At 46.4% G+C, this 20,686-nt stretch overlaps 1 long non-coding RNA gene across 1 annotated transcript in view; it reads right to left on the reverse strand.

Moving 5' to 3' along the window:
• Positions 1-20,686, reverse strand: part of LOC124235543 (uncharacterized) — a 46,402-nt gene that overhangs the window by 24,273 nt on the left and 1,443 nt on the right. Inside the window, exons 2-4 of the long non-coding RNA XR_006887513.1 lie at positions 19,687-19,802; positions 19,407-19,493; positions 10,718-10,925 (exon numbers count right to left, since the gene is read on the reverse strand). This is a non-coding gene — a long non-coding RNA (uncharacterized LOC124235543). The remainder of the gene's footprint in view (positions 1-10,717; positions 10,926-19,406; positions 19,494-19,686; positions 19,803-20,686) is intronic.

The raw sequence follows: 20,686 nt of genomic DNA on the forward strand, positions 1-20,686 counted from the left end.
TGGCAGAGGCCCAGGAAAGCTTAAATTATCTCCAGGCTTGAATTTTCCTGGTAGAGACTTCAGTTCTCCTCGTCCCCTTGCACGGGGAGTCCAGCTGGCAAAGGAATGTTGAACACCCTTGGCCCCTGCTGGCCATTTCCACTTCCACTGGCCAAGTCTCTCCACTTCCTGTTGCTCTCTGCTCTGCTGTCTCTGTGTTTCCTGTCTTCCGGTTTCTTTTCCTGGTCTCTACTTCTCACCTGTCTGTCTTCTTCTCACCCGTATCTTAAACTGCCACTCAATGCCCTGGGCTGGCCTGGGGGCCCCCAGATGCCGTTGGTCTCAGCCCCTACAGAGTTGGCCCCTTACGCGGAGATGTGTCCAGGAGGGCCCCCTCCGGGTCCAGAAAGGGGCATGGCTTGGCGTTTTAGCAGCTGGATTCCTTTCCTGATTTAGTTTTCTCTTTCCCCCCCTTTTGAGCTCCGGGAGAGGAGAGGCTGGGAGGCAGAGGGGCTTGAGAAGCTTCTCCGCCAGGTGAGCTGGGCCTCGGACTGGAAGGGAGAGGCTGGGAAGGACGGCCGGGCTCTGCGGGGCTGGGCGGTGGAGGGCAGACTGCTCAGGTTTCCCAGGTTTCCTCAACCCTGAAGGCTTGACGAGAGGCCAACTGGCCCCTTGCTCCTCCAAAGGTACCTGCCGGGAAGGTTTCTAAGGCACATTCCCCAGGGCCCTGGCCAGCAGACTGGGACTTGGGTCACTCCGCATAAAACATATTAAATGAACAATGACTCTGCACAGAAGTGGCAACTTTCCACTGGGCAGAATTCATTTTCTACTTGAAAAGCTAATGAAAACCAGTCATGGTGAAAAACCCAGCCAAAGGAAGAACTCAGGCTTTCTTTTCTTCAACAGGAGACAAATACTGCGTTCTGGGTGGTTCTTTGTGGAATCTAGACCCAGGGAGAAGAGGGGATGTGACACGTGGAGTTCCCCGGATTGCTGTCAGAAACTGGGCCTGGGGGCTGGGCAGGGAGCTGAGCGGGGTTGGCAGTGGCTGGGGGGCAGGAAACGTGCTCACTCTTTGGGGGGCGGCTCTGAGGAGGGCCTCAGCAGAGGAGAATTGGGGAGCATCTAAATCTCAAGGGGAAGTCAGAGCCAGAGAGCCTGAGAGAGACAGGAACTCAGCTCAATAAATCAGACACTCTCTTAGCTGTTTCTTTTTCAGTTCCCCGCTCTGAGGTGGGAGCAGGGAAAATCCGGACTGAGTCTAAAAAGCTCCAGACTCCACATTCTCTCTTCATGGCTTAATTTGACAACTGCCTTTTCCTCTCAACATGCTGCCTTCAATGGGGTGCTGGCCTGAGCTGGATCCTCCTTTCTGACAGAGTGCCCTGCTCCAGGAAACTTCTCAGCTCACCCACCCACTTTCTTCTCCCCCCATCACCCAGGGCACTGACAATATGACTCACTTCTACTGGCTTGGGATGTTTTAGATACTCTCTCCCCCTGCTTAACAACCTTCAATGGCTCCCTATTGCCTCCAGAATTTCCACTTTGTAGGTTGCCATCAAAAGCTCTTTAGAATCTTGCCCCCGCCTCCCTTCACAGCTGCATCTCCCACCACTTGAAAGCCTCTTAGATTCTAGAACTAAACAAAGGGTGCATGCCCCCAGCTATACTCTTTTACACTCAGGGGCTTCTGCGCATGCTTCTCCCGCTCTAGGAATTCCTCTCCCCTTCTCCCGTGCTTGCTGGGGATTCTCTGAGTCCTTCAAGAAGCAGCTCAGATAGGGTTCTCCCCTCACCACAACCTGCACTGCTCTGAAAAGTCAGTCTCCAGCCCCCAAGGCAGCGTGCACAGGCTCTAGTTAGAGCACTGGGGACACTGAGTGGCAATTGTTTAGGACTTGGCCACAGTCTTCCTTCAGAGCCTCAGGTTCGTAATCTGTAAAAGGGGAGTAATAGGACCACGTGCATGAGGGGTGGGGGTGAGGATCACGAAGGAAGCAAAGCACGCCCAGCCCTGGGAGCACTCAGCCAACTGCCGACTGGGATTCCATCATCAGACGGCGGACATTTCGAGGACAAGGACTGCATCTCGTTCATTTTTGCATCCTGGGCTCCTAAGGCCAAAGCTGGTTGGGGCGTTTTGCTGTGCTTGTGCTTGTTTGTTAAGAGAGGGATGGCTGCCTTGTGGTGTGTGATTTGTCTCTCTGGGTGTGCACGTCCCCAGCTAGCACTGAATCCTTCCTGAGGACACTGGTCCTCACTCCCCCACAGTGCATCGCTCACCAGAGGTGGTCCATAAACGCCAGCCCAGCAAATAGAGGCAGGCAGGGCAGAGACAATGGTTCCAGCGCCACCGTCTCAGGCTCCTCTGTCTTCTCAGACAACAGCTGGGGGTGCACTGCCTCCTTTCTCCAGGGACCAAGACTGGGACACCGATCAGCCCTCTTAACCGTGGCTTTGCTGGTTCTGCAGGAGAACCAGAGGTCCCCTCAGGCATCTGTGATGTCCCTGGCAGGGCCTGAGAAGGGCAGAAATGGTAGCCACCAGGAGGGGCTTCTTCAAACTGCAGTCACGCATCTAGTCTCTGGGGAGAGCCAGCGAGCACTGTGCGTTCTCCCATTAAATCTCACGGGTCCTGGGGGGTAGGCGCTGCCATTGTGCCCACTTTACAGATGAGGAAACAGGCTTGAAGACGTAAAGAGACTTCCCGAGGACGAACAGCTATGACCAGAGGGGCTGGGAGTTGAACACGGGCACCCCTTAATCCAGGGCTTCGGCACACGGTGCCAGGTGCAGAGTGGGAGGAAAGTGCGGCCATACCAAGTGCGTGTGTACTTGGCAGGTGGGGAGTACTTTCTCCTGAGTTGGCCCATTCATCCAAGGACAACCCCAGGAAGGTTCTTGCCAGTTTACAGATGAAGCAAGGGAGGTTTGCTTCCCAGCTGCCTTGAACTGCAGCGGCTTCCCTTGCTGGCCAAGCATAATCTCCCTGCCCTGGTAAGCTTGTCTCTAGGAATCTGACCCTCACCACAGTCCCACTGACCCCTGGAGAGAGCTCACTGGCTCCCACCTGTCCGGGCTGTGCCCAAAGAACCAAGCCTCATGTGCAGACAGGGCATTCAAGAGCCTTGAGGGTCTGGCTAAGCTGCAGGGCAGCAGCCTTCCAGTCTGGGGTCCCTCTTCAAGGTGGACCTTAGCCATCTGACTCCAGGCATCTCCATCCTCACTAGGTGCAAAGGCTCAGCTCCCTACTCAGGGCTTTGACCCCTGGCCGATTCTTCCTCAGGGGTCACAGTGCCTGGGCCCTGGACTCCCGGCAGGGAGCCTGCCCAGTGGTGGGGACCAAGCTGAGCTATGGCTGAGCAGGTGCTTCTATTTGACCCCTAGACACTGTTATCAGAGCGGCCGTCCCCAGATGTGTCCTTAACATGGGGTGGGGTGGGACTCTGCCGGGGGTGCTGGTGGCTGGATGGGAGCTTTACCTGTGGCCTGAATCCAGAGGTTTGGGGGATGAGCCAAGTTTACTTCCATCAACAATTTAAAAAATATCTCTGTGTGGTTGGGGTGGCTGGGGTGGGGGGTGTTGGAGTGAAAGGAGAAGGCCAGATCATGATAAAATACCAAGGGAGGCTCCCTGAGCATCTTTGCAAAGTTCAAAGTATACAGGAAGAACACAGAGCCAGTTAGCAGGGCTCACAGTGATGGGTAGATGGCCTGAGGACTGGCTGAGCAGGAAGTCCTGCTCCCATCGCCCTGCCAGGCGGAGCCAGAGCCCTCAGTCTCCACAGCCCCCTGAAGGGCCCCCTGGGATTAGCTGGGAAGGTCCCTGTTAAGGCTGGAACCCCAGCGCACATCTCAAGGGCACATCTCAAGGCCACTTCCTCCCATTTAGGGACAGGAGCTGAGGCCCAGAGGCTCTCTTTCTTCCTCTGTTACTCCCATTCCACGTATGTTGTACCTTTTTTAGTTGTCCCACAGTCCTTGGATGTTCTGTTCTGTTGTTTTCAGTCTTTGTTCTCTTTGCTTTTCAGATTTGGAGGTTTCTGTTGACATGTCCTCAAGCTGAGAGGTTCTTTCCTTCCGCTGCATCTTTTTTAAGAGCTTTGTAAGTGAGGGAGGCAGTAGTGGTGAGGGATGCTCAGGTTTATTATTTTCGGCAACTTGTGGCCAGGTTGCTTTCTCTGTGCATCGCAAATTCCTACCTGTCCTTCCAGGTCCTGTTAATTTGCTGGGGCTGCCACAACAAAATACCGCAGACTAGGTGGCTCACACAACAGGAGTGTGTTGTCCCACAGCCCTGGAGGCTGGAAGTCTGAGATCGAGGTGTCAGAAGAGATGCTTCCTTCTGAGGATCTCCCCTCCTCCCTTCTTCCTGTGGCGGAGACTCTGCTCCAGGCCTCTCTCCGACCTGCTGCTTTACTGGTAATCTTCGGCTTTCCTTGGCTTGTGGACTCACCACCCTGACCTCTGCCTTCATTTTCACCTAGCATTTTCCTCTGTGCATCTGTCCTCCAATTTCCCCTTTTTATAACAACGTCAGTCATATTGATTAGGGACCCACCCTACTTCAGTATGACTTCATCTTAACTTAACTACTTCCCTCTGTAATAGCCCTATTTCAAATAGGGTCACATTCTAAGGTGCTGGGGGTTAGGACGTCAACATATGAATTTTGGGGGGACATTGTTTGATCCATAAGAAAGGCCCAGGAGAAATCTCAGCTCCTCCAGGAAGCCTTCTGCACCCACTCGAGCTAGTGGAATCTCCCCTCTGGAACTCCTACAGCACGTCGCATCTGAGGAACTCAGCGGCCCTGGGCATGTCTGGCCTCCTGGGGTGTTTATAAGTCTCCCTAAGGCTACTCTTAACTCCAGGTCCATAGTATTAGCAATTTTTGAAAACAAGCACAGCACAGCAGAAATCCTCTTATCTGATGATTATTAGGACTGGTAGTTAGGTGGTAAATTAAAAATCTGAAAGGAATGCCAGTGGAAGGCTCTCTAGCAACACGGGCCCAGCAGGTGGCGGGCAGCAGATTTATGCAGGAATAGAAGGCCGCAGCTAACCAGGCACCGGTTTAATAGAATTTGGCTGGAAGAGATTCTCCTGCACAAAAAACAAACAGCAGCCCCCAAACCCCAAGATGAATGAAAACAGCATGCAAAGCTGTCCAACCTCCCATGGAGAGTGCATTTTTTTTAAAAAAAGAAACTATCAACCCTCTGGACCGTTTAAGACGCCTCCTATCTGTCCTGGATGTTAAGGGAAGTGGCCATACAGAACCATTTGGGGGGGTTAGAAGTGGAAAGGAATTCTGAGCCACAGTGAGGGGCCCTCAGAACCTGGATACAGAGAAATACGGTAGTTTTCTGAGAGTCAAACTATAAAACAAACGGAATAGGTCAGAGCAGAGAGCAGCAAAGTCGGTTTCACCTGATTCACAGTATTACCATATCCACAAGAGAATGTGCTCATCCGAAGAGTGTGTGTGTGTGTGTGACTGTAGGTGTGTGTGTGTGTCATTGTGCATGGTTGTGCGTGTATGTATGTGAGTACATGTGAGTGTGAGCAGGTGTGAATTGTGTGTCATTGTGCATGCTTGTGTCTGTATGTGTGTGTGTTTGAGTGTGAGCATATGTGTGGGTGTGTGAGCTTGTGTGATTGTGCAGGATCGTGTGAATGTGTGTGTGTGTGTGTGTGTACAGCCAGGGAGGCCCAGGGAAGAGAGAGGACACTGCCTTTGCTTAGCCAGACTTGGAAGCCAAACAGAGTGTTCTTGGCTGTCCCCCAGGGAAAGAGGGGGATGCCGGGCTGGGAGCCCCAGTGCCCGGCCTGTGCTGAAGGTCTGTCCCTTTAGGGGAGATAGGTACATCAGAGGAGCATCAAGTTTTTATAGTGTGAGCCCCTGCGATCAATGTCACCCACATCCCCCAATGCCCACCCCCCACCGGATGCCAAACTCACTCAACAACTGGGTGTCATTCAGCTTCCTGGCAGCTCTCCCCACAGGGAGGGAATGTGCTCAGGAGCAGAAACAGAGACCCGGCCGGGGGGGTCGGGCGGGGGCTCAGAGCCTGGACTGGGGCCAGCCTGCCTGGGCACGAATCTCATCTCCTTTCCTCGCTAGCTGGCATCCTTTGGAAAGCTACGTACCTTCCCTGAGCTTCAGGTGGCTCATCTTTGAAGTGGGTTTAATGACAGTGCTTGCCACATGGGCTGTGGTGAGGATTAATGAGACGGCCCACGTAAAAGGCTTAGCACAACGGCGGGTACATAGCAGCCTTTACAACGTGTAGCTACTGTCACCATAATTATAAATATCACAATAAATAAATGCATCAATATTATTTTTTTATACATCAGCCACGTGCCCTTGGGAAATGGACACATTCCCAGGGGGCTGACTGTGCGGTGAGCTTCATGAGGGCACAGTCTGCTTCTTCAGCTCTGTACCCCCGTGTTGAGCGCAGTGTCTGGGGTAATAGACGCTCACTAAGTGTTTGTTGAAGAAATGAATGAATGACTGAGTTAGTGAGTGGCAAGTCAAGCTTTGGGCTCATAGGCCCAGCACTGTGGTAGATTCACAAAGGTAAGCTGCCCTGTACACTTGAGCCTGGTGACCAGCCCTCCTTTCCCTGGGGACAGCTGACCCCCAACCAGCCCGGGCACTTTGCTCACTCCTGAGGGAGGTGACAGGGGAGTTGGAGAAGGAGCTCCTCGTGCAGCCACATGGTCACCAGGCCAAGGATAGGGTCATTTCACCAAACGTCCCAGGCTGCCGGACTGGGTCATCTACACCTGCTTGTTTTATAATAGTTTGGAGGGAAGCACAAGTGTCAGTGAGCCACGGCAGCATCCTCCCGTGGCTTGTTACTTGTTCTAAGTGTGTTCCACGGACCAGCAAAATCGGCCTCAGCTAGGAGCTTGTTAGAAATGCAAACTCTCAGGCCAGCCCTACGGAATCAGAACCTGCGTTTCCACAAGACCCACAGGGGCTGCGTGTGCGTCTGAAAGTGTGAAAGTGCTGCTCTCGTGCAGCCTCCACACAGAACTTAGTCTGGTCATCTCTGGAAGGAAGTCGAGCACTTAGGACTTGCTCCTTCTCCCCCACTCCAGAATGTGCATCCCAGCGTCTGCCCAGTAGCATGAGGTTGCTGGGGCAGGCACTCTGCTCTTGCTCCGTCCTGCCTTCTCTCCTCTCTGCTTTTCTGAAACTCTTACACTGCTCAATAGCCCTGCCTTTCTTCAAGATTATAATGAGAAACCTCTGCTGTTTGCTTGAAAAGATGTCGTTAAGTCCAGGGACTTAACCAAGCCTCATGGCTGTGAGTTTTATCACCCCTCGGTGGCTTCCTGGTGGGAACTGCCCCAGGCCCTGGCATGCGCTCTCTGGCACTCAGGGAGCAAATAGGATCCTCAGACTTCCAGACAACCCCCACCGCCCTGCTCCCGTCTTTCCGGGTCTGCCCGGTTTTGGTTTTGCAGACCTGGCACATGGGGACGCCCTCCCTTCCTTCTCCCCATCTCTTACCTGCTCTAGATAGACTACAAACATATGTCAATGACAACACAGTAAAACCCAATGACAGCCCAAGAACTCCTAAATCTTCCAAATTGCTGTCTGCCCTTCCTCTCACTTTACATCCTGGATGCCTGAGCAGACCTGCCCCCCGGATCCAGCCCCAGCAGCTGCAGTCAAGTAGCAGCTCATTCCAGCTGCTCTGGGAAATGCTGGGGCTGCAGGTACCAGGCTCCTCCTGGCTGCACCTTCCAGAGTGGGAGACAGCTAAGGCGCGGGGGCCCAGGGGGGTGGGAGAGAGAGAATGAAGCCCAGAACTCTCCCAAGCCCAACTCTTTCAAAGGCTTCTTCGGCTTTCCACATGGAAAACCAACCAACCCACCAAACAATGAATAAATTCAGTGAATTTGCCACAGGCATCTCAAGGCAGGACAAAGGGCAACTTCCAGTACATAGAGTTGTGGCGAAGGGATGGTTATCTCTTTCCCAAGCAGCTCTATGCTATACGTGGGAACTCAAAAGAAAGGTCTAGAACTTCCCTTGAGCATGGAAATTAGGCTTCTGGCCTCAGGTTCAAGTTGAAAATAGTGGTTGGAATTCTGCTGTTAACTTTGCCAGGGAATGGGGCTCAGGAAGCTCCCTGGAGGTGACGTTACATCGTGGTTGCCTCCTGTGGCCCCAGCATTTGCGAAGGGCTTTGTGATCAAAGGCCCCATGGTGGTCCCCTAGCTCATCGCAGGTGCGGAGGCCAGTGCTCTTGCCTCCAGCCCTCCCCTTCACTGGAGCAGAATCTTTCAGTTCGGATGAGAGAAGCAAAGCCATTTAATAATTCATTGCTTAATGAAGAATTAGTCATTTTTAAAGCCTCCTGCCTCTTTTACCAACTGACCCTATAATTAGACAAAGCATGATCATTTCCTTCCCGCTGCTGGCTCCCCAAAGCAAGATCTATTAGTCAGGTCTATCAGGAAACAGATGGCATGCTTAAAATAGGATAATTTAAGGATTCTTAAAAAAAGGACGATTTACAAATGTGTGGGCAGGGTGTAGGGAAACCAAGAGGGAGAGCGGAGGATACTGGGGCTAATAACTGATTGTGGGGCTCTCACCACCCCTGGCCCTGCAGGTGTGAGGGAAGAGAGCATTATGGGAATCTGGAAGGAGACAGTCAAACAGGGAGGGTCATGTTGAGAGGAGCTGGGACCTTCAGCTGAGGGGTGCAGCCAACATGAGTGACCCTGAGAGAAGGGAACCAGATGAATAAATATCCCGTCTTCCTTCTCTTCCTTCCCTCCCATCTTCTGCTCAGCCCTCATCCTGCACCCAGCCTGACCAGGAGCCAGAGGGAAAGGAGCTTATTAACGTAGTTAGGTCACACAGGTCAGCCTCTCGGGGCAGGGAGCAGGCGGGAGAAGGGTAAAGAAGGAATCTGGAGGGGCCAAGAGGAGACACCTGGCACATGAGCCGTTCTTACATTCATCCTGGACTCCACCTGATCAATTCCTTCTTAAGGCTGCAGCTACACAAACATCTTGTCATTTCGTTCTTGGACTATCCACTTGTGTCATTATCATTATAGGTTGTCTAGATATCTTATTTGCCAAACCGGCTTGTAAGCTCTTCACAGAAAGATGGTATATCTTATCTTGAATTCCCCCCACGGCCTGGATCCTTCCCTTGCACACACAGGTACTCAGTAAGAGTGTGTGTGTGTGTGTGCGTGTGTGTGCAATAGTGAGGACAGGCCAGGTTATGTTGCAGTAACAAGCACCAGATCTTAGCGGCTTTACATAATAAGTGCTCTCTCTTGTTCATGCCACCTGTTCATTGCAGGACAGCATGGGGTGCTCTGCATGTCACAACTACTTTGGGACCCAGGATGGCTTTGTCTTGACACACATATCCACAAGCACAACAGAAGACGGAAGAAGATGGAGTGAATTATACACTGGCTTGAAATTTCTGCCCAAAGTGGCACTTCTGCACACATTTCGTGGGGCAAAGCAAGACTCATGGCCATGCCTCGCTCTTACAGGCGGGGAAGCAGAGTCCCGAGGTGCTCATAAAGCAGGGGGCCAGAAAAGATTCCTGAACCGTCCCCACAGTGGGCAAGGGTGGTCTCCACGGGGAGCCCTGGAGGAGCGATTGGTGTTTCTGAATTTAACTGAATAGTAGGTGTCACTAAAAATTAAATGAGCAATGAGTCTATGCCTTTTGACGTATTTAGTTCAAATTAGTCAAGTCAGCAGCAGCAACAAAAAATCAGCAAATCAGATGCCCAGCGATTATTGAAATCAAATGATTTTTAAAATGGACAGACTGGTTAATATGACAATATTCTCTTTCTGGCTGGCCTCAGCATAGCCTGTGTTGCTTGACATAAATTATTCCTGGGATGTGGATTCTTGTTTTCCCTCCATTAGGTTATGTCATTATTTTCCAGATTCTTCGGCCTTGGCTGTTCTTTGAGACTCTGACAAATCGATATGGAAATGCTTGTTGATCTTGGTGCCTTCTTTGGCTCAGCTCCAAGGAGACTGTAGCTGCTGCCACACTCCCTTCCCGCTGTGTGTGGGGTGCTCCCCAGGAGTGGTACCCTGTGCCATCCCCAGGCATCAGGTTACATAGCTGCCCACTCCTAGGCCCCCAGGAAATCCCTGGCCCCTTATAGCAAGTCACCTCACCTCAAAAATAGGAAAGGGTGAAAAAAATCTTCCAGATCTAGGCAATCTCTTTGTTGAATGAAAATATTACAAAATTGAAACCAAGTTCTCAGCATTATTTTCCAAAGTAGAAAAGCATATTCACTCATCTTCAGAAATTGTCCACACTTAAGAACTGTTTGTGTGGTGACTGTGGCCAGCTGGCCTTACCATCAGATTATCCTGTCTACTCGGCTTCCCAAAGAAATTGCCTTCAAAAAGCGTGAAGAGACTATGACTAAAGGTGTAAAAGATGGTTATATTTAAAAACACCCTACACTATCTCCTCTCTGTTCCCTCTTATTTTTTTGTAATCTTTCGCACACTGTGAACCCTGAAAGCAGACACCAACACTGTTTCCTCAAAGTAAATTGTTTAAGGAATTTTGACGGCTGGACTTAGGCAGATGGATGCTTTATTTCCAACAGCAAACCAGATCTCCTGGAACAAACATTAATTCACAAGATCTCAAGGGGCCTCTGGGCAGTGAGAAGAGAAGGATCAAACTGACCTTTGTGACTTGAAATGCACATGGTCTTGATGATAAAGTTATTGCAGCAGCAATCTCGGAAGCCTCCAGAAGTGGGTGGCTAGCACGGTCCCTATCTGTCTCCCTGAGAGGGTCTGTGTCAGTTCAGCTCCAGGACCTTCCTGAGGGTCTTTTAGTGGCCCTGCCTCTCATCTTCAGCTTTTTTCAGCGATACATATTCTGATACGACCTGCCAGGGAGGGAGTGAAAATGATCAGAAATAGCAGTCCACACTTTTATAACTCCTTCACTTGACTATAAAAGTAGTATAGGCTGATTGCAGAGAACTTGGAAAATAGGAAAGATAAAAAGAAGAAAATAAAAGGCAACCATATTTGCCCACACAGTGATTAATTATCAGCAACTTCTGATGCCTCCCTCCCCCTTTTAACCTTCAGCCTTCTCTCTATTGATTTTTAAGCTAAATATTGCCATTATCATTTACCCTTATTTTTTGAGCACACACTATTTTCCTGTTCTTAGCATTAGTGATATAGCAGTAGAATAAATGGACAAAGTCTTGTTCTCGTGGACATAAAATAATTCAGAGACAGTTATTAAAATTCAATGAGTAGACATATGTGGAAGATAAACACATGGACAAAGAGAACAGCTTAGTGGTTACCAGGGGGAAGGGGGTTGGGAGGTGGGCACGAGGGGTGAAGGGGCACATTTATACGGTGACTGACAATAATGTACAACTGAAATCTCACAATCTTGTAAACTATTATGACCTCACTTAAAGAAAATCCCACAAAACTTCAGGAAAAAATTCAGTGAGTAGAAAGACAACAGGGAAGTCTCCAAACACTTGGAAATTAAGCAGCATACTTCTAAATAATTCATGAGTCAAAGAGGAAGTCTCAAAGGAAATAAAAAAAACACATAGAACTTAAGTGAAAAATAAAATATATCCAATCAAAATATGTGAGGTGCAGCTAAAGCAGAACTGAGAGGGAAATTTATAACACTAAATGCTTATATTAGAAAAGAAGAAAGGTCTCTAATCAATAATCTAAGTTCCCACTTCAAGAAACTAGTAGAAGAAGAACAGCACAACCGGAGGCACTCACAACTAGAATATACCACTGTGTACTGGGGCGCTTGGGGAGAAGAGGAAAAAAGTAAATAAACAAGTAAATAAATAAGTAAAAGAACAAATTTAAACCCACAGTAAGCAAAAGGAAGGAAATAATAAAGGTAGGATCAGAAATCATTGAAATTGTAAACAGGAAAACGATGGAGAAAACCAAACAAAACAAAAAGTTGGTCCTTCAAAAACATCAATAAAATTAATAAACTTTTAGCAAGACTGACAAAGATAAAAAGAAGACACATATTATCAATATCAGAAATGAGACAGGGTATATCAACACAGATCCTGCAGCCATTAAAAAGACAGTAAGCAGATACTTTGAACAACTTTATGTTTAAAAATTCGACAACATAAAAGAAATGGACTAATTCTTTAAATACGACAAACTCCAAAATTCAACCAAGACGAAATAGACAATCTAAATAGCCATATAACCATTAAAGAAATCAAGCTTGTAATTTAGAAAGCTTCTGAAAAAGAAATCTTCAGTCTCCGATGATTTCACTGGAGAATTCTTCCAAACATTTAAAGAATTAAGGGTGATTTTATATCACCTTTTCCAGAAAGTAGAAGAGGGAACACATCCCAATTCATTTTATGAAGCTAGTGTCATTCTGATACACCAAAACCAGACAAAGACAGTACAAGAAAAGAACACTAGGAGACTTCCAGCTTCCAGTCTGGCATTTAAGGAGCTTAGATGTCGCCACTCTGTCCTCGCAAACAAAAAGCTGAACCAACTGAAAAATCAACACTTCCTTTTTTTTAAAGAAGAGGTTTCATTCATTTATTTTTTTTTAGCAGGGGATTGTCCCCGAGCTAACATCTCTTGCCAATCTTCCTCTTTTTGCTTGAGGAAGATTGTCCCTGAGCTAAAATTGGTGCCCATCTTCCGCTAATTTGTATGTGGGATGCCGCCACAGCATAGCTTGACGACGGGTGTGTAGGTCCATGCCTGGGATCTGAACCCGTGAACCCCAGGCCACTGAAAGGAGCATGTGAACCTAACCACTATGCCACCAGGCTGGCCCAAAACAATTCTTCTTATATCTAACAGAGAAGTGAGGTCACAGGGCAAATGGCTGTTCCAAAAATTGGAGAAACAGGAAGACACTGAGAATCACAACTTACTCGAGCACAAACCCCCTGGAGGAAACCTCTGCAGAACTCAGCGCAGGGGCAGGAGACCTGAACTGTAATTGACCAGTAGCTAGAGACTCAGTGTGGACAAGTGTGAGAATTAAAAACTCCAGGGAGCTCAATCACGGTGGGATCCTCATGTTTTGGTGAGTTTTATCTCCAGGAGCTCCACCAGGTTCTCACAGTGAATATCAGAGAAAAATCCCCTTGTCCTTCCAGCAGGGAGATGAAAAGAGGAACCATTTTGAAATATGGAGAAGAAGTCTGTTTTTCTTCACAAGGCCTGCCCTCAAGAGAAACTATTTACTAGAGATTAACCTAATGGGGTTTTATCAGCGCCTACTGACCTGGGTGAAAAGAAATAACCAACTCCAGGCCCCTTTAGCCATCATGTCCCACCTAAGCGTGTGTGGGGAAAACAGATGCACTGGTGAGTTCACAGCCCAGGGGCATGGACTCGTCAAAAGACTGAGACCTAATCACAGAACTAAAGAATGCTCCCCCCCAACATACCTTACCACTACCTAAAGGCCTATTGACAGCAGTTCCTGTTACCTGGTACATCACATCTGGTTTTCAACAAAAAATTGCAAGGCATACTAAAGGCAAAAAACGCAGTTTGAAGAGAATAACAAGCATCAGAACCCGAGTCAGATATGGCAGGAATGTTTGAATTATCAGACCAAGAATTTTTTTAAAACTATGATCAATATGCTAAGGGTTTTAATAGAAAAAGTACACCACAGACAAGAACAGATGGATCATGTAAGCAGAGATGGGAATTCTAAGAAAGAATCAAAAATAAATGTTAGAGATCAAAAAGACTGTAACAGAGATGAAGAATGCCTTTGCTGGGCTCATTAGCAAACGGGACATGGCTGAGGAAAGAATCTCTGTGCTTGAGGATATCTCGATAGGAACTTCTAAAACTGAAAAGCAATGAGAAAAAAGACTAGGAAAAATGGAACAGAATATCCAAGAGCTGTGGGACAACTCGAAAAGGTGTAACGTATATTTTATGGGAATACCAGAAGGAGAAGAGAGTAAGGAACAACATGTGAAGTAATAAGGCCCAGGAGTTTCCCCATATTAATGACAGACACCAAACCACAGATCCAGGAAGCTCAGAGAACACCAAGCAGGGTAAATGCCAAACAAAACAGAACAACAAAAAACCACATACTCAGGCATATCATATTCAAACTCCAGGAATTCAAAGACTAAGGAAAAATCTTGAAAAAGCCAGAGGAAAAGAAGCACCTTATCTATAGAGAAGCAAAGATAAGAACTATATCCCACTTTTCCTCAGAAATCATGCAAGCAAGAAGAAATAAAATATTTTGAAGTATTGAGAGAAGCAACCCACCAATCTAGAATTCTGTGCTCTGTGAATTATTCTTCAAAACTAAAGGAGAAGGAAAAACTTTCTCAGATAAACAAAAATTGAGGGAATTTGTCACCAGCAGACTGGCCTTGAAAGAAATGTTAAAAGAAGTTCTTCAGAGAGAAGGAAAATGATATAGGTCAGAAAGTCGGATCTACATAAAGAAAAGAAGAGCATCGAGAAGGAATAAGTGAAGATGAAATAAAAACTTTCATTTTCCTCATTCTCAACTGATCTAACAGATATAGTTTGTTCAAAATAACGGCAACAATGTATTAGATTATGTATGCTTATGTGTGTGTGTAAATATACTCGTACATATATATACTTACGTATAAGTGAAATGAATGGCAGCAATGAAATAAGAGATGGGAGGGAGGAATTGGGATTTTTGTTGTTGTTTTGTTGTTGTTGTTGTCAGAAGGTACTTTCACTACCTGTGACATTGGAAAGCATTATTTGAAAGTGGAGGACTTGGAGTAAATGTAAATGTACATTGCAAACTCTAGGGCAACCACAAGTTTTAAAAAAATAAGTATAATTGATAAATAAAAAAGAAGAAAATGGAATCGTATAAAATGTTCAATTAAAACCGCAAAAGGCAGAAAAACCGAGGAAGACAAAAACAGTAACAAAGAACGAGGAAAATGGATAGAAAATAATAACATATATGGTAGATGTTAATCCAATTATATCAATAATCTCTTTAAACATCCATGGTCTAAATATCCCAATTAAAAGACCGATTGTCGGTGTGGATCAAAAAACAAGACCCAGGGGCTGGCCCCGTGGCCGAGTGGTTAAGTTCGCGCGCTCCGCTGCAGGCGGCCCAGTGTTTCATTGGTTCGAATCCTGGGCGCGGACATGGCACTGCTCATCAAACCACGCTGAGGCGGCGTCCCACATGCCACAACTAGAAGGACCCACAACGAAGAATATACAACTATGTACTGGGGGGCTTTGGGGAGAAAAAGGGAAAGAATAAAATCTAAATTGCTATTAAAAAAATATATGACTAAAAAAAATATATATTAAAAAAAAAAGACCCAATTATATATTGTCTACAAAAAAGTCACTTTAAATATAAAGACACGTATAGATTAAAAGCGAAGGGATAAAGAGATGCTATTGTAACACTAATCAAAAGAAAGCCAGAGTAGTTATATTCATTTCAGACAGAGCAGACTTGAGAAAAAGGAAAGTTATCAGGGACAAAAAGGTGCATTACATAATGATAAAGGGATCAATTCTCCAGGAAGACATAACCATCCTTAAGGTGTATGTACATAACAATAAAGCATCAAAACACATGAGGTAAAACCAGAGGGAACTGTAAGAAGAAATAGAAGAATCCAGTATTATAGTTGGAGACTTTAAAACCCCTCTATCAGAAATGGACAGAGCCAGCAGGCAGAAAGTCAGTAAGGACATAGCTGAACTCAAGAGCACCATCAATCAACGGGATCTAATTGACATTTATAGCCTAGTTCATCCAACAACAGCAGAACACACATTCTTCTCAAGCCCACATGGAACATTCACCAAGATAGACCATATTCTGGGCCATAAAACATACTTTAACAAATTTAAAAGAATAAAAATCATGCAATATCTGCTTTCAGAACACAGTGGAATTAAACCAGAAATCAATAACAGACAGATAGCTGGAGAATCCCCAAACACTGGGAGATTAAATAATACGCTTGTAAATAGCACATGAGTCAACTAAGAAATCTCAAGAGAAATTTAGAAATGTTTTGAACTAAATGAAAATGAAAATGCAATTTATCAATATTTGTGGGATGCTGTGAAAGCAGTGCTTAGAGGGAAATTTATAACATTCAATGCACATATTAGAAAAGAAGAAATATCTAAAATCCCTAATCTAAGCTTCCACATTAGGAAAGCAGAAGAAGAGCAGGGGCCGGCCCTGTGGCTGGGTGCTTAAGTTTTCATGCTCCACTTTGGTGGCCTGGGGTTTGCCAGTTTGGATCCTGGGTGTGGACGTACACAGCGCTCATCAAGCCATGCTGTGGCAGCGTCCCACATAGAAGAACTAGAAGGACTTACAGCTAGGATATACAACTATGCACTGGGGCTTTGGGGAGAAAAAAGTAAAAAAAAAGAAGAAGATTGGCAACAGATGTTAGCTCAGAGCCAATCCTCCTCACCAAGAAAAAGCATACTTAAAAAAAAAAGGAGCAAATTAGCATAGGAGAAAACCTAGATGACCTTGTGTATGGTGACTTTGTAGATACATCCATGAAAGAAGTAACTGATGAGCTAGACTTCATTAAAATAAAAAACTGCTGCTCCATGAAAGACAATGTCAAGAGAATACGAACACAAGCCACAGACTGGGAGAAAATATTTGCAAATAACGTATTTGAAAAAGGACTGTTATCCAAAATCTACGAAGAACTCTTTACACTCAACAATAAGAAAACAAACGACCTGATTTAAAAACTGGCAAAAGATCTGAACAGACCTCACCAAAGAGGGCAAAAATCTTATGAAACTGTGCTCCACATCATATGTTATCACAGAAATGCAAATTAAAACAACAATGAGATACCACTGCACACCTATTTGGAATGGCTAAAATCCAGAACACTGACAACACCAAATGCTGGTGAGGATGTGGAACAACTGGAGCTCTCACTCATCGCTGGTGGGAATGCAAAATGGTACAGCCACTTTGGAAGACAGTTTGGCGGTTTCTCACAAAACTAAACACACTCTTACTGTCTGGTCCAGCAATTGCACTCCTTGGTATTTACCCAAATGACCTGAAAACTTGTGTCCACACAAAAACCTGCACACAGAGGTTTATAGCAGCTTTATTCATAATTGCCAAAACTTGGAAGCAACCAAGATGTCCTTCAGTAGGTGAATGGATAAATAAACTGAGCTAGGCCCAGACAATGGAATATTGTTCAACACTCAAAATAAATGACCTATCAAACCATAAGAAGACATGGAAGAACCATTAATGCACATTACTAAGTGAAATAAGCCAATCTGAAAAGGCTACATATTGTATGATTCTAACTATACTATGTTTTTGAAGAGGCAAAGCTATGGAGACAGTAAAATGATTAGCGGTTCCCAGGAATCAGGAGGAAGGGAGGGATGAATAGGGGCAGCACAGAGGATTTTTAGGGCAGTAAAACTGCTCTGTATGACACTACGATGGTGGATACATGTCATTATACATTTGTCCGAACCCATGGAAGGTACAGCACCAAGAGCGATCTCTGATGTCAACTGTGGACTTCGGGCAATAATGATGTGTCAGGGCAGGTTCATGAGTTGTAACAAATGTATCACTCTGGTGCAGGATGTTGACAATGGGGTAGGTTGGGACCAAGGGGTATATGGGAATTCTCCGAACTTTCCTCTCAATTTTCCTGTGAACCTAAAACTGTTCTAAAAAAAGAAAGTTTAATTTAAAAAAAAACTACATCCAATATCTTTCATGAACTTAAATGCATAAATCTTCAATAAAATATTGGCAAATCGAATCCAGCTATATAGTAACATACATTTAGGAGGTTGGATGATTTAACGAAATGAGCTAAGACTTCAAATTTAGATAGACAGTTTCACTGACCAGCTTCCTGTTGACGCAATAACTCGCTGAGCCCCAGTTTACTGATCTATAATTCAGAAATAACAGACACAATTTAGGGTTAGTATTTGTACTTAGTAAATGAAATAATATATCTAAAAATGTCCAGGGGAAGTTATCATTTTGCCATATTTGCTTCAGGTTTTTTCTTATAGAGAAATAAAAGATTACAGTTGCAGCTAAACATCTAGGTTCATATCCCATTCTCTTCTCTCTCTCTCTCTCTCACATTATCCAGGGAACATTATCCTGAAGTTATTAGTGTGTATATTTCTTGTAAATGTTTTAATAGTATTACTATTCAGATACATGTTAAAAAATATTTATATAGCACGATTTGTATTTTTGAAATAAACATCAATGCTATTATACAGCGTCTATCCCTTGGTAGCTTTCATTCTTTAAACATATGCATGTGTACGTGTGTACAGACACACACACACAGACACACACACATACTGGGAGCACACCCGGCATGTGCTTTTAGAAACTTGAACACCTGCTTTCGAAAGTTTGACCTCTTGTGCCAGTTAGCATCACATCCTACTAGAAGATACACTCCATGAGAGTTCATCATGGTGCCCCCAGCACCTAGGCCAGCACCTGGCACACAGTAGGTGCTCAATAAATACCAGGGACATAACTGACGATCCCTTTAGTCCCCTCAAATACTCCGCGACGTGGGTATTTGCCTTCCCGCGGGAGCAGAAGCTGAGAGATGTTAAAGAACTCGCCTCCCAGCCCTGAGTTGGGAAGTGGCAAATACAGGATTTAAAGCCACACAACCGGCCTCCAAAGTTCATGCACTTCTTACCTCTGCGCACCGGGCAACTGAGTCTAGTCACGACTTCGGCATTCCAGGAGACGGTCGCCTCCTTGAGGCACGCAGTGGCAGGTCTTACCCAACTCTGCGCGCTCCGTCAGAGGCTAGCTGCAGGGCGGGCTCCACTCCCGAGAGGAGGGTGTGAAGCAGAAATTGCAGAAGCAAAGACATCGGGGTGAATTTGCAGGACGGAGGGAAGAGGAAGGCCAGCCTGATGTATGGAAACATGCCAAGGGACGGAGCACTCCCTGTCAGAGCGCCGGGGCAGGCTGGGTGGGGGAGGGAAGGGTGGAGGGCTCTGGCAGAAGGCGCCCCCGTCTCGCCAGACAGGTACTTAGCAAGCATACTTGTGGGGCAATTTGTTTATTTTGCAGGGGGCACCAAAATTAAAGAATGAAGCGTTCATTCACTCAATGAGTGTTTGCTCAGTGTTGCACACACATACTTACACTCACAGAACAAACACACCCCACATGCTCACCCCCGTGCACACCCTCACAGGCTACACACACACACACTCCTCACCTTCAACACACGCGGTTTGACTTATTTTCCCCATTTTATGTATGTGTTTGCTGAATGAATGAAGAGAATTACCAGAGTGGCTTGTGTTTTCGAGAGCATTTTCCAGATGTCTTAGCATCATGGCACTGCAGCCCCGGCTTCCTCTCTGGAACAGCATCTCTGAAGGAAAAGCCAATGTTAAAGAACTGAATGTTTGTGTCTCCCCCTAAAATTCATATACTGGAACCCTCATCCCCGCTGTGATGGCATTTGGAGACGGAACGTTTGGGAGGTAATTAGGGTTACATCAGGTCATGAGGATGGGGCTCTCATGATGCAATGAGTGGCCTTAGAAGAAGAAGACAGAAAGAACCTGAGGAGCAGCCACGTGAGCACAGCAAGAAGTCGGCCCTTTACAAGCCAGGACGTGGGTCCTCACAAGAAACTGAATCGTCTGGCATCTTGATCTTGGACTTTCAGCCTTCAGAACTGTGAGAAACAAAAGTTTTCTGTGTAAGCCACCCAGTCTGTGGCATTTGTTATGGCAGCCCCAAGCCAATCAAGACAGCCACGGTCCTTAAACAATGGCCCACAAGACCCTGCATGTCCAGCCCCTCGCCTGCTTTCTGACCACCTCTCAGACTCCTCTTCCCTGCTTGCTTTCTCCAGCCACCCTGGCCTGCTTGGGATTCCCTGAATGCACAGAGCACATTCCTACCCCAGGGCCTTTGCAACCCATCCCTTCCGCCAGGTACACTCTTCTTCCATGGCAAAGTCCTTCATTTCCTTCAATCCTTTATTCAAAAGTCACCTTCTCAATGAGGCTGACCATGAAAACTATTTAAAACTGCAACTCACCTCCCCCACCCAGCACTTCCCATCCACCTTACATCTTCCACTTTTAAATTTTTTTTCCACGCACATATCGCTTTCTGGCATACAGTATTCTTTATTATGTTTCTTGTCGATTGCCTGTGACCACCTGCAAGAATGTATCTTCCAGAAGAACAGAAATACTTGTCTGTTTTGTTCACTGAGGAATCCCAATGGCCTAGAACTATGCCTGGCACACAGTTTCTGCTCAATAAATATTTTTTGATTGAATGGGCAAACCTCCTCACCCCTGGTGAAACAGCCTGCTAGCCAGGGAGACCATGTCATACCAGGATTGCCCAGCAGATGGCAGCCAGTGAACGCCAGAGACAGCCGGGAGCCTACGCTGAACTCAAGGTTCCTCCCAGGTATTAGTTCAAGATAGCAACCCAGGAAACAAAATCGAGTTCAACTTACTCCTAAGGCAGACTTGTATTCATGAGAAAGAGGGTGTATGTCGGAGGTGAGCTGCTGAGCTGATAGAGCCTTTATCTGATACA

Source organism: Equus quagga, chromosome 2 (genome assembly GCF_021613505.1).
Source record: "Equus quagga isolate Etosha38 chromosome 2, UCLA_HA_Equagga_1.0, whole genome shotgun sequence".
Taxonomy (NCBI): Eukaryota; Metazoa; Chordata; class Mammalia; order Perissodactyla; family Equidae; genus Equus; species Equus quagga.